This window comes from Delphinus delphis, chromosome 2 (assembly GCF_949987515.2).
Source record: "Delphinus delphis chromosome 2, mDelDel1.2, whole genome shotgun sequence".
In the NCBI taxonomy this organism is placed as follows: Eukaryota; Metazoa; Chordata; class Mammalia; order Artiodactyla; family Delphinidae; genus Delphinus; species Delphinus delphis.
In genome coordinates this window covers 68,052,875-68,063,002 of record NC_082684.1, presented here as the reverse complement: position 1 = coordinate 68,063,002, position 10,128 = coordinate 68,052,875, and the positions used below count along the sequence as shown (strand labels likewise).

Below are 10,128 nucleotides of genomic sequence, written 5' to 3'. Positions count from 1 at the left end.
TAGAAATTTTTCATTTCCATTGCTGTGTAGTATTCCATTGAATACTATTTTTATCACTGTTTTTACCCAACATATGTTTTATGCTTATAGGTTGCCTGGTATGTATTTTTTCCATCCTTTCCTTGCAATTTATTTCTGTCTTTTTCTAAAGACTTATCTCTTATAGACAGTATATAATAGTATGTTGCTTTTTTTAACCAGTCTGACAATCTTGGCTTTTTAATTGGAGTATTTAGCCCAATAATGATATTTAATGCTAGACCTAAATCCAACAATATTTAGTATAATTATTCATATGCTTGAACTTAGATGTATCATTCTGCTATTTGTTTTCCAGATGTAACTCTATTTCTAGGAATATGCATCTTTAACTCACCACATCCTATTTAGAGTCAATATTATACTATTTCATGTAAAATATGGGAATCTTGCAACAGTATATTTCCATTTGCCCTCTTATCCTTTGTGCTATAGTTGTTATAAAAGGCAATAATACAGAAAGCAATATTATAATTTTTGCTTTTAATGTCTTTTAAATTTTTTATTTATTTTTATTATTTTATTTTATTTTATTTTATTTTTTTGCAGTACGCGGGCCTCTCACTGTTGTGGCCTCTCCCGTTGTGGAGCACAGGCTCTGGACGCACAGGCTCAGAGGCCATGGCTCACGGGCCCAGCTGCTCCGCGGCATGTGGGATCTTCCTGGACCGGGGCACAAACCCATGTCCCCTGCATCGGCAGGCAGACTCTCAACCACTGAGCCACCAGTGAAGCCCTTAATGTCTTTTTTTAAAAAGAAAATACATGTAACCTTTTATATATAGTCAAATATTTATCATTTCTAATGCTCTTCATCTGTTCCTGAACATACAAGTTACAATTGTGTCATTTCCCTTCAAGCTAAAGAACTTCCTTTAGCAGTTCTTATAATGCAGTCTTATGGTAGCAAATTCTCTGTTTTTGTTTATCTTCAAATGTCTTTATTTCACCTTCATTTTTGGTGGATAGTTTCTCTAGATTTAGAATTCTTGGCTGAGCCTTTTTCTTTTTCTTATTTCAGTGCTTTTAAGATGTTGTTCTATTGTCAGCTGACCTCAGTTGTTACAGATAAGAAGGTAATGAAGTAAGAATGCTTATTGTTGTAAAACATACTGAATGTTGTTTCCCTGAATATAATATATTGTTTTTCTCTGGCTACCTTCAAGATTTTCTCTTAATCTTTGGAGTTCATCAGTTTAACTATGATGTGCCTTGGTATGGTTTTCTTTGTAATAATTCTTTATGGGGCTTGTTGTCTCTTGGATCTGCATGTTCATGTTCATGGGTTTTTTTAATTTTGTAAGTTTCAACCATTAAGTCTCCAAAGTGTTTTTTTGTTAGTGTTTTTTCTGATTCATTTTCAATTCTCACCTTATGGGACTTCAATTCCACGTATACTAGACCTCTTGATCCTGTCCCACTCTCTCCGAGACTCTATTCATTTTCCTTTAATACTTTGTTTTCCCCTAATTGTTTCCAAATTAATAACTTCTATTGCTCTATCTTCAAGTTTACCTACTGTTTTTTTTCTGCTATCTCTAATATGTTGTTAATCTTATCCAGTGAATTTTTTATTTTAGTTAATGTATTTTTCAGTTCAATTTTTAATTTAGTTTTTTTTTTTTTTGGTTTCTAGCTCTCTGCTAAAATTTCCCATTGTTAATTCATAATATTTTCCTTTAAATTTGTATTTATTTATAATAGTAATTTTAAAATCTTATTTTTTAAGTATCTGAATCATTTGGGGACTAGATTTTAATAAGTGCTTTTTGTCCTAACCATGGATCACATTTTCCTATATCTTTGCATATATTGTATTTTTTTATTGTATACTGGACATTATGACAGCCATGTTGTAAAGACTCTGGATTCAGTTATATTCCTCTGAAGAGTATTAATTTTGTTCTGACAGGTAGTTAACTTGGCTAGACTTAAAATCCAAACTGTATTTCCCTTATATAGGCAGCAACTAGAATCTCTTCCCAAGTCTTTTATCTTCCAGCTGCTGCTTTTTCACCAGGCTTACCAGGGTCTCTCTGAGGCAGGTACAGTTTAGTGGTCAAACAAGAGTTTGGGTGAAATTTATACACAGATTATGAGATTCATTTTCTCTGTAGCTCCCTCTCTTCCAGGATTTTCCCCCTGAATTTTCCAGCCTAGAACTCTATTCTTTTTTATCCCAAGCCAGTAACTTTCTGTTACCCAGAACCTGGTGCAGATTGGGATGTACTCTCAGGCAAAAAGGTGCATACTTACAAATCTCACTGATTGCAGTTCTATCTTTCAAGGATAGATGCCCTCTAGTATCTGAGTGCTTTGTTTTTCCCCAGTGCTTTCAAACAGTTAGGGGTTTTATTATATTATGTATATAGTATAATTGTTATCTGCAAGAAGGTTATTCTGGCTCAGTTACTCTGCCATTTCTAAAAGCCTACATCTAATATATTTTCTTACATTCTGTTTTTTTCAGTTAATATATAATTTGTCTTTTTGCAAGGCTATTTATGGTGTGATGTGCTTATATTCTCTGATAGGTATATTCATCATATCTGTCAGTTATTTAAATTCAGAGCCTTTAATGTGATCTTCACGTAAGAAATGTGAAGCTCTCAAGTCATAACATTTTTCTCTGAAGTCAGCTCAGTCTGTAAAACCCAGTAAAGCATTATTAGAAGGTAAAAAAATCACTCATTTTATGTTATAAAGCCAAATTGAGTCTTTCAATGAATTCAACTTTTAGCAATATACTTTTTTGATTTAAAAAAATTTATTAAGGTATAGTTGATTTACAATGTTATATTAGATGTACAACATTGTGATTCAAAATTTTTATAGGTTATACTCCATTTAAACTTATTATAAAATATTGGCTATATTCCAAATGCTGTACAATATATCCTTGTTGCTTATTTATTTTATACATAATTACTTTGTATCTGCTAATCCCCTACCCCTACCTTGCCCCTCCCCCATTCCCTCTCCCCAATGGTTACCACTAGTTCTCTTATCTATTAGTCTGTTTCTGTTTTGTTATATATAGTCTTTTGTTTTATTTTTTAGATTCCACACATAAGTGATAACCTACAGTTTTTGTCTTTCTCTGTCTGACTTATTTCACTAAGCATAATACCCTCTAAGTTCATCCATGTTGTTGCAGATGGCACAATTTTATTCTTTTTTATAGCTGAGTAGTATTCCATTGTATGTATAAACTACACCTTCTTTATCCATTCATCTGTTGGTGGACATTTGGGTTGCTTCCATATCTTGGCTATTGTAAATAATGCTGCTATGAACATTGGGGTGCATGTATCTTTTCAAATTAGTGTTTTCATTTTCATCAGATATATACCCAGGAGTGGAATTGCTGGGTCATTTGTTAGTTCTGTTTTTGGTTTTTTTGAAGAATCTCCACACTGTTTTCTGCGGGGGCTGCACCAATTTACATTCCCACCATCAGTGTATGAGGGTTCCCTTTTCTCCACATCCTCACCAACTCTTGTTATTTGTGGTCTTTTTGATGATAACCATTCTGACAGGTATGAGGTGATATCGTTGTGGTTTTGATTTGCATTTCTCTGATTATTAGCAATGTTGAGCATCTTTTCATGTGCCTGTTGGACATTTGGGGTTTTTTGTTTTGTTCTAAGTAATTAATTTATTTTTTATTATTTATTTGGCAGTGTCAGGTCTTAGTTGCAGCACATGGGATCTTCATTCCAGCACGCGGGATCTTTCATTGCAGCATGCAGGCTCTTCATTGCAGCATACAGGCCTCTCTCTAGTTGTGGTGTTCAGGCTTAGTTGCCCCACGGCATGTGGGATCTTAGTTGTCTGACCAGGAATTGAACCTGCTTCCCTTAAATTGGAAGGTGGATTCTTAACCACTGGACCACCAGGGTAGTCCCCTGTTGGGCATTTGTGTGTCTTGTTTGTCTATTCAGGTCTTCTTTCCATTTTTTAATCAGGTTATTTGTTTTTTTGATATTGAATTATATGAGCTGTTTATGTCTTTTGAATATTAACCCATTATGAGTTGTATCATTTGCAAATGTTCTCCCCCATTCGGTAGGTTGTCTTTTCATTTTGTTGATGGTTTCCTTTGCTGTGCAATGCTTTGAAGTTTAATTAGGTCCCATTTTTGTTTATTTTTGTTTCTGTTTCCTTTGCCTTAAGAGACAGATCCAAAATAATATTGCTAAGATTTATGTGATAGAGTGTTCTGCCTGTTTTTTTCTAGGATTTTATGGTTTCAGGTCTTACATTTAGGTCTTTAATCCATTTTGAGTCTATTTTTCTAAGGTGTGAGATAATGTTCTAATCTCATTATTTTACATGTAGCCATCCAGTTTTTCCAGCACCTCTTGCTGAAGAGACTGTCTTTTCTCCATTGTATGTTCTTGCCTCCTTTGTTGTAGATTAATTAACCATAAGTGCATGAGTTTATTTCTGGACTGGGCTCTCTATTCTGTTCCACTGATGTATGTGTCTGTTTTTGTGCCAATACCATACTGTTTTGATGACTCTAGCTTTGTAGTATAGCCTGAAGTCAGGGTGCATGATACCTCCGGCTCTGTTTTTTTTTTTTTTCCTCAAGATCGTTTTGGCTATTTGGGGTCTTAAATGTTTCCATACAAAGTAATATAATTTAATTATTTAATTCATTAAATAATAGTATGTTTATAGTCACAATCAGTATCTAAACCATTTCCTTGTTTTTCTCATTAAAATTTTTTTTCTTTCCTCTGATTTTAAAAAATTGGTTTTTGTTCTTCTACTCCATAAATTTATGGAGAAGTGTTGTGTTTTTCTGCTTTACTTTTACAGTCCTCAGCCAGTTTTGGCTTAAAAACATTCAGTAGTGTTTTACAGTTTTTGTGGGAACAAGTTCACCTTTCCACAGATCACACTGAAGTTTGTTCAAGGAAGATTTAGCTAAAGTTTCTTCATTCAGTTATTCATCAAATGTTTATTATATTTAAGGCACTGTGTGAGGCACAAGGGATACTAGAATAAATAAGACACCGTCCAGATCCTCCAAAGGCTCATAGTCTATTAGGAAAGATAGAGAAGTAATTTAAAATAGCAACAAATTAAAATGAGTGCTACTGGTGATAAATATAAGAAGAAATTATAAATTCACAGGAAGGATTTAATTAGGCTTAGAGTGATCTAGAAAGTCTACTTAAGGATCAACAATAGTACATGAGTTTGAAAGATGACTGTGCTTGCCAGAAGCAAGAACTCAAGGAAAAAACATCACAGATCCAGGGCACTGCAAGTACTTTATCATAACGGAACACAGTAAGGAAGTGCAGAATAGCAGAAAATGAGACTAGAAGACTAGATGGGGCCAAAAAACAAATAATAATAATGCCCTTGTGAATTATACTTGATATACAAGTATTATATCTGAATTTTATTCTGTGGATTATGGGAAGTCAGTGCAAAATTTTAAGCAGGAGTAATGATCATATCTGAGTTTTTGAAATATCATTCTGGCTGCAGAGAGGAGAAGGATTATGTCAGAGGTTGGCAAACTTTATCTATAGAGGGCCAGATCATAAATATTTTGGGCTTTGTGGGCCAGGCAGTCTCTGTCACAACTACTCAGCTGTGCTGCTGTAGCATAAAAACAACAGTAAACAACAGGTAAATAAATAAGGATAGCTGTGTTCCAATAAAATATTTTTTTAAAAAACGGGTAACAGACTGGATTTGGCCCATGAGCTATATAGTTTGCCAATCCGTGAATTAGATGATTTGTCCCAAAGCAACAAGATCAGTTAGGAAGTGATTGCAGTAATCCAAAGAGTGATAATGAGAGCTTGAACTGAAGCAGTGGATATGAAATTGCAGAGAAGGACGTGATTCCAGAAACATTAAGAAGATAGAAATGTCAGACTTGATAACAAATTGGATGTTGTGGCTGAGGGGGCAGAAGTTGGATTGGATGTTGTGGCTGAGGGGGCAGAAGTCGGGGAGGACTCCAGAGTTTATAGTTTTAGTGATTGGAAAGATCATGTTGCCACCAATAAAAATGGAAAAAATAAAAGGTCAGGAGATTCAGTGATGCAAAGATTTCACCAGGTCATGAGTTATAGTTTTTTTAATTGTTGCAATACAATAAGTATTTTTAATCACAAAATATGTAATAAACATGTCTAATATAAAATTATATTTTTTCCACTTAATCTGTAGACTATTCTGTTCTAGGAAATTAAGTCTGCTCACTTAAGCTGTAAATGAACTCTCTCCCCAGTCCTGTATGACTTAGGTTCCCTTGATAAACAGAAAACTTTAGACTCTCTTGGCCTAACTTTTTCTTTTCATACTGTTTGAGATAAAGAATACTTCTAGCAGTTTCAAATCTACTAAAAACGTGTGAAAACACTTTCTCCTACACCTTGTAGGCCCTGTTTACACAAAATGCTGAATTGATGGACCATAAATCTCACCCAGTTGGCAGTTCCCAAGTTCCTATATAACACACTTGATCTCTATTGCTTTAGTATGAATGAGTATCAGATCATGTGAGAGGAGAATATGTGTGGTGTAAAAACTCAGAGGGTAGGGGCTTCCCTGGTGGCACAGTAGGTAAGCATCCTCCTGCCAATGCAGGGAACATGGGTTTGATCCCTGGTCCGGGAAGATCCCACATGCTGCAGAGCAACTAAGCCTGTGCGCCACAACTACTGAGCCTGCGCTCTTGAGCCTGTGCGCCACAACTACTGAAGCCCATGCACCCTAGAGCCCGCACACTGCAGCTACTGAGCCAATGTGCTGCAACTACTGAAGCCTGCGTACCTAGAACCCATGCTCTGCAACAAGAGAAGCCACCGCAATGAGAAGCTCACGCACCGCAACGAAGAGTAGCCCCAGCTCACCGCAACTAGAGAAAGCCCATGTGCAGCAATGAAGACCCAATGCAGCCAAAAAAAGAAATAAAATTTTTTTTAAAAATTGAAAATAGTACACTTGGTATTAAGAGGGATATGAAAATAAAGTAATAATAGTGTTTTAAAAAATAAATAAAAACACAGAGGATAAAACTCAGAAAGAAATAAAGCTCTGGAAAATAAATCATTACCCTATGTATCCTACTTATAGTGATTGTAATTTATAGAAGTCAGTTGTCAGTAACTATAAAGCCAGCTGGTATTATGTCCACCCTCGTTTCTTCTCTTGCTTTTCTTTTTTCTGTTCTCTGTTAGTTCCTTTCTTATTTCTCTTTTGCCATACCTTTCTTCTCCTTTTCAAGTTTCACTCTCTCTCTTTTCATCTTCTCATCATCTTCCTTATTTCTAGTCCGATTTTTAGCTCCCTTTCTTCATCTAGTCAAACACATGTTTTTGTGAGGAACTATCACAACTTTTTTTAAAGTTAACCTTCATTAACTAAGCGTTCCTTTTAAACTGGAGAGAGACAAAGACAGATTGATGGAGAGAATTGTTTTCTGATTTTTTAAACCTAAAGCATGCTATATAATGAGAATATACAAAAGAATACTACTTTAAGTCATTTTATGAGTAGTATATAAGGGATACATCCAGGGTTGGTGGTGCCTAAAGCTAAATAGTACAAAATTAAGTATGAGAGTAAATAATTACTTTTAACAAAAGCAATCAAAACAGACTGAAAAATTTTTAAAGATTACAAATACTATATACATCTCAAATACCAGAAAAATAATGTAATATTTTTGTGAATTAACTATGTGACACACCTCTATGATAATTTCCCACCCCCCCATCCTTTGGCTTCATATTCTTCGACTCCTTCTTCAAATGGCAATGAGTTTACAATATTCCCTGTAGAAAGAATAATAGTCCAGCTACAAGTTTGTGCCCTAAAACAGGAACATGAAATAAGTCCTATCTCATGCAATTCCTATTAATAAAGAACAAAATGAGTAGTACATTTGCAACTGCCTCTGCTCCATTATCAAATACGTTCCTGACAAGAGAAAAACTCCATTTTGATTGGAGTCTGATTGGAGTGAGTAACAAATCCTATAACTTTTCACATATGATGATTGGAAGAATTTTCCTAAGATCAGTTCTAGTCGATACATTTCCAGCATATTTGTCCTCCACTACCCACATATTACTGGTGGAAGCCTTCCATGATAATTCCAAGCAGAGGGGAAACATTGCAGGCTTAGAGAAAGGGCACGGAAGGACTCTGAACAGTGCTTACTCATCTAATTAATATTTCAAAGAAAGTTGATAGCAAGAAATTGTACTGTCCTGATGATTTACTGAAAATAGTTTACCAGGAGCAACACGCTACTGAGAATCTACTAAACTTCTCAAAAAGCAAACCATTTTCATTCTGAGGAAGGTTTTATTTTTTACATTTTTTTAGAAACTGCTTTTTTTCCGTCAACCTATTTCCATTTTAAGAGTTTGTAGAAGAACAGCTTAAGACCACTCAGTGGCTGTTCCTACTCACTCAGTGGCCTGAGCAGTGGGAGCTGCAGACCAGTCTTCAGTGGGGAACTGCTGAGTAGGCACAGAGGGCACCTGCACACCTTCAGACCAGTCTGCCACTTCAGGTTGGGCAGCAGTGAACTCAGGAGCTAGAGCGGTCCATTCACCCTGAAATTCCTCCTTGGTCACAGCCTTCTCAGCTGCCATCTGCTCTTCCTTTTCAATCTCTTCAGGATCTCTGTAGAAGTAGAGATCAAACATGACCTCCCATGGTTGTTCACAGAAGATGGTGCCACGCATGCGCAGAACTTCCCAGGCAAGCATCCACCACATCAAGCCCACTGAATGAATTCCCTTGTTGTTACATGGGATGGCAATGTCCACATAACACAGAGAAGAGTCTGTGTTACACAGAGCAATGGTAGGCAGGTTAACGTAAGAGGCCTCTGTGAGAGGCTGGTGGTCAGCCCTGGGATCAGTAATCACCAGAAATCTTGGCTCCAGGAAGGCTTCCTGGATATGGTTCGTGAAGGTTCCAGGAGTGAAGCGGCCAGCAATAGGAGTGGCTCCAATGGCAGCAGCAAACTTCAGCGCAGCTCATTCGCCAGTATTCCTGGAGGATATGACACTGACATCAGCTAGGTTTTCAATGGCAACAATGGCATGAGCTGCCAACAGAAGCTTCTCCCAGGTTCTCTTCAGATTTATGATGTAGATGCCATCACTTTTCCTTTTGTAGATGTACTGTTCCATTTGGAAGTCAAGGTTGGTGCTACCTAAGTGGGTTTCTGCTGCAAGGAATATGAAGACATCCTCCTCCTTCATTTGCAGGACATCAAGGGCTCCAAACATTGTGAACGTTTCCATTTAAGTTATGATGGGAATCCAGAACAATGCCATATGGACCCCTGTCTGGGTAGTGGGGAAAGGAACAAGTTTTTGTTTTTAGTGGTGTTCTGATGTCAGCAAGATTTGGGAAAACAGTCTCCAGTAATTCCAGGTTAACAAACTTTGCCTATTTCCCCCCTTTCCTTTGAAAATCCTGCTGACAGGTAACAATTATCAATTAGTGCACACCAAACTCTAAATAACTGAGAAGAGCATTCTTAGTCTGTGTTCCTTGGAACACTAGTTTCCAGCCATGTTAGTCATGTTATATGAAATGCTGCACGCTCTCTCTTCTTTGAGTGTCAAAAGACATATTAGTATGTTAAAGACTCAGTGAATTTTGCATAGATAAACCTATTTAACATTGTTTAACGAAGTTTTTCCCAAATGTGTATGACTGTGGAATCACACACACACACACACACACACACACACACACTTACTTGTGGGGTTAGGGGGGCAGTTAGTGAAATAGCTAAAAGAGTATTCTGTAGTTTGGAAAATGCCCTCTCCCAAAGAAATCAAAACCAGAGCTAAAAGAATGAGACTTCAAGCCTAGAATTTTGGGTGAATGGAGACAGTAGGCATTTTATAGCTCCTAAAATCGTATCAGTAGGCAGTCATTTGTCATTATTCAATATAAAGACCCTGATCAAGGCTATTGCTATGTCAGTAATTGTAAAAGGATATGTCCAGTAGTTCAGTCCATCTGATTTCCCAGGCCTTGTAAATATCTGCTTCAATGTGGTACACAGAAAAGCTGTAGCAG

At 36.5% G+C, this 10,128-nt stretch overlaps 1 pseudogene; it reads right to left on the bottom strand.

Annotated features, from left to right (window-relative positions):
* Positions 1–8,462: 8,462 nt before the first annotated feature.
* On the bottom strand, positions 8,463–9,323 carry LOC132419586 (small ribosomal subunit protein uS2 pseudogene; annotated as a pseudogene).
* Between the last annotated feature and the right edge of the window lie 805 nt (positions 9,324–10,128).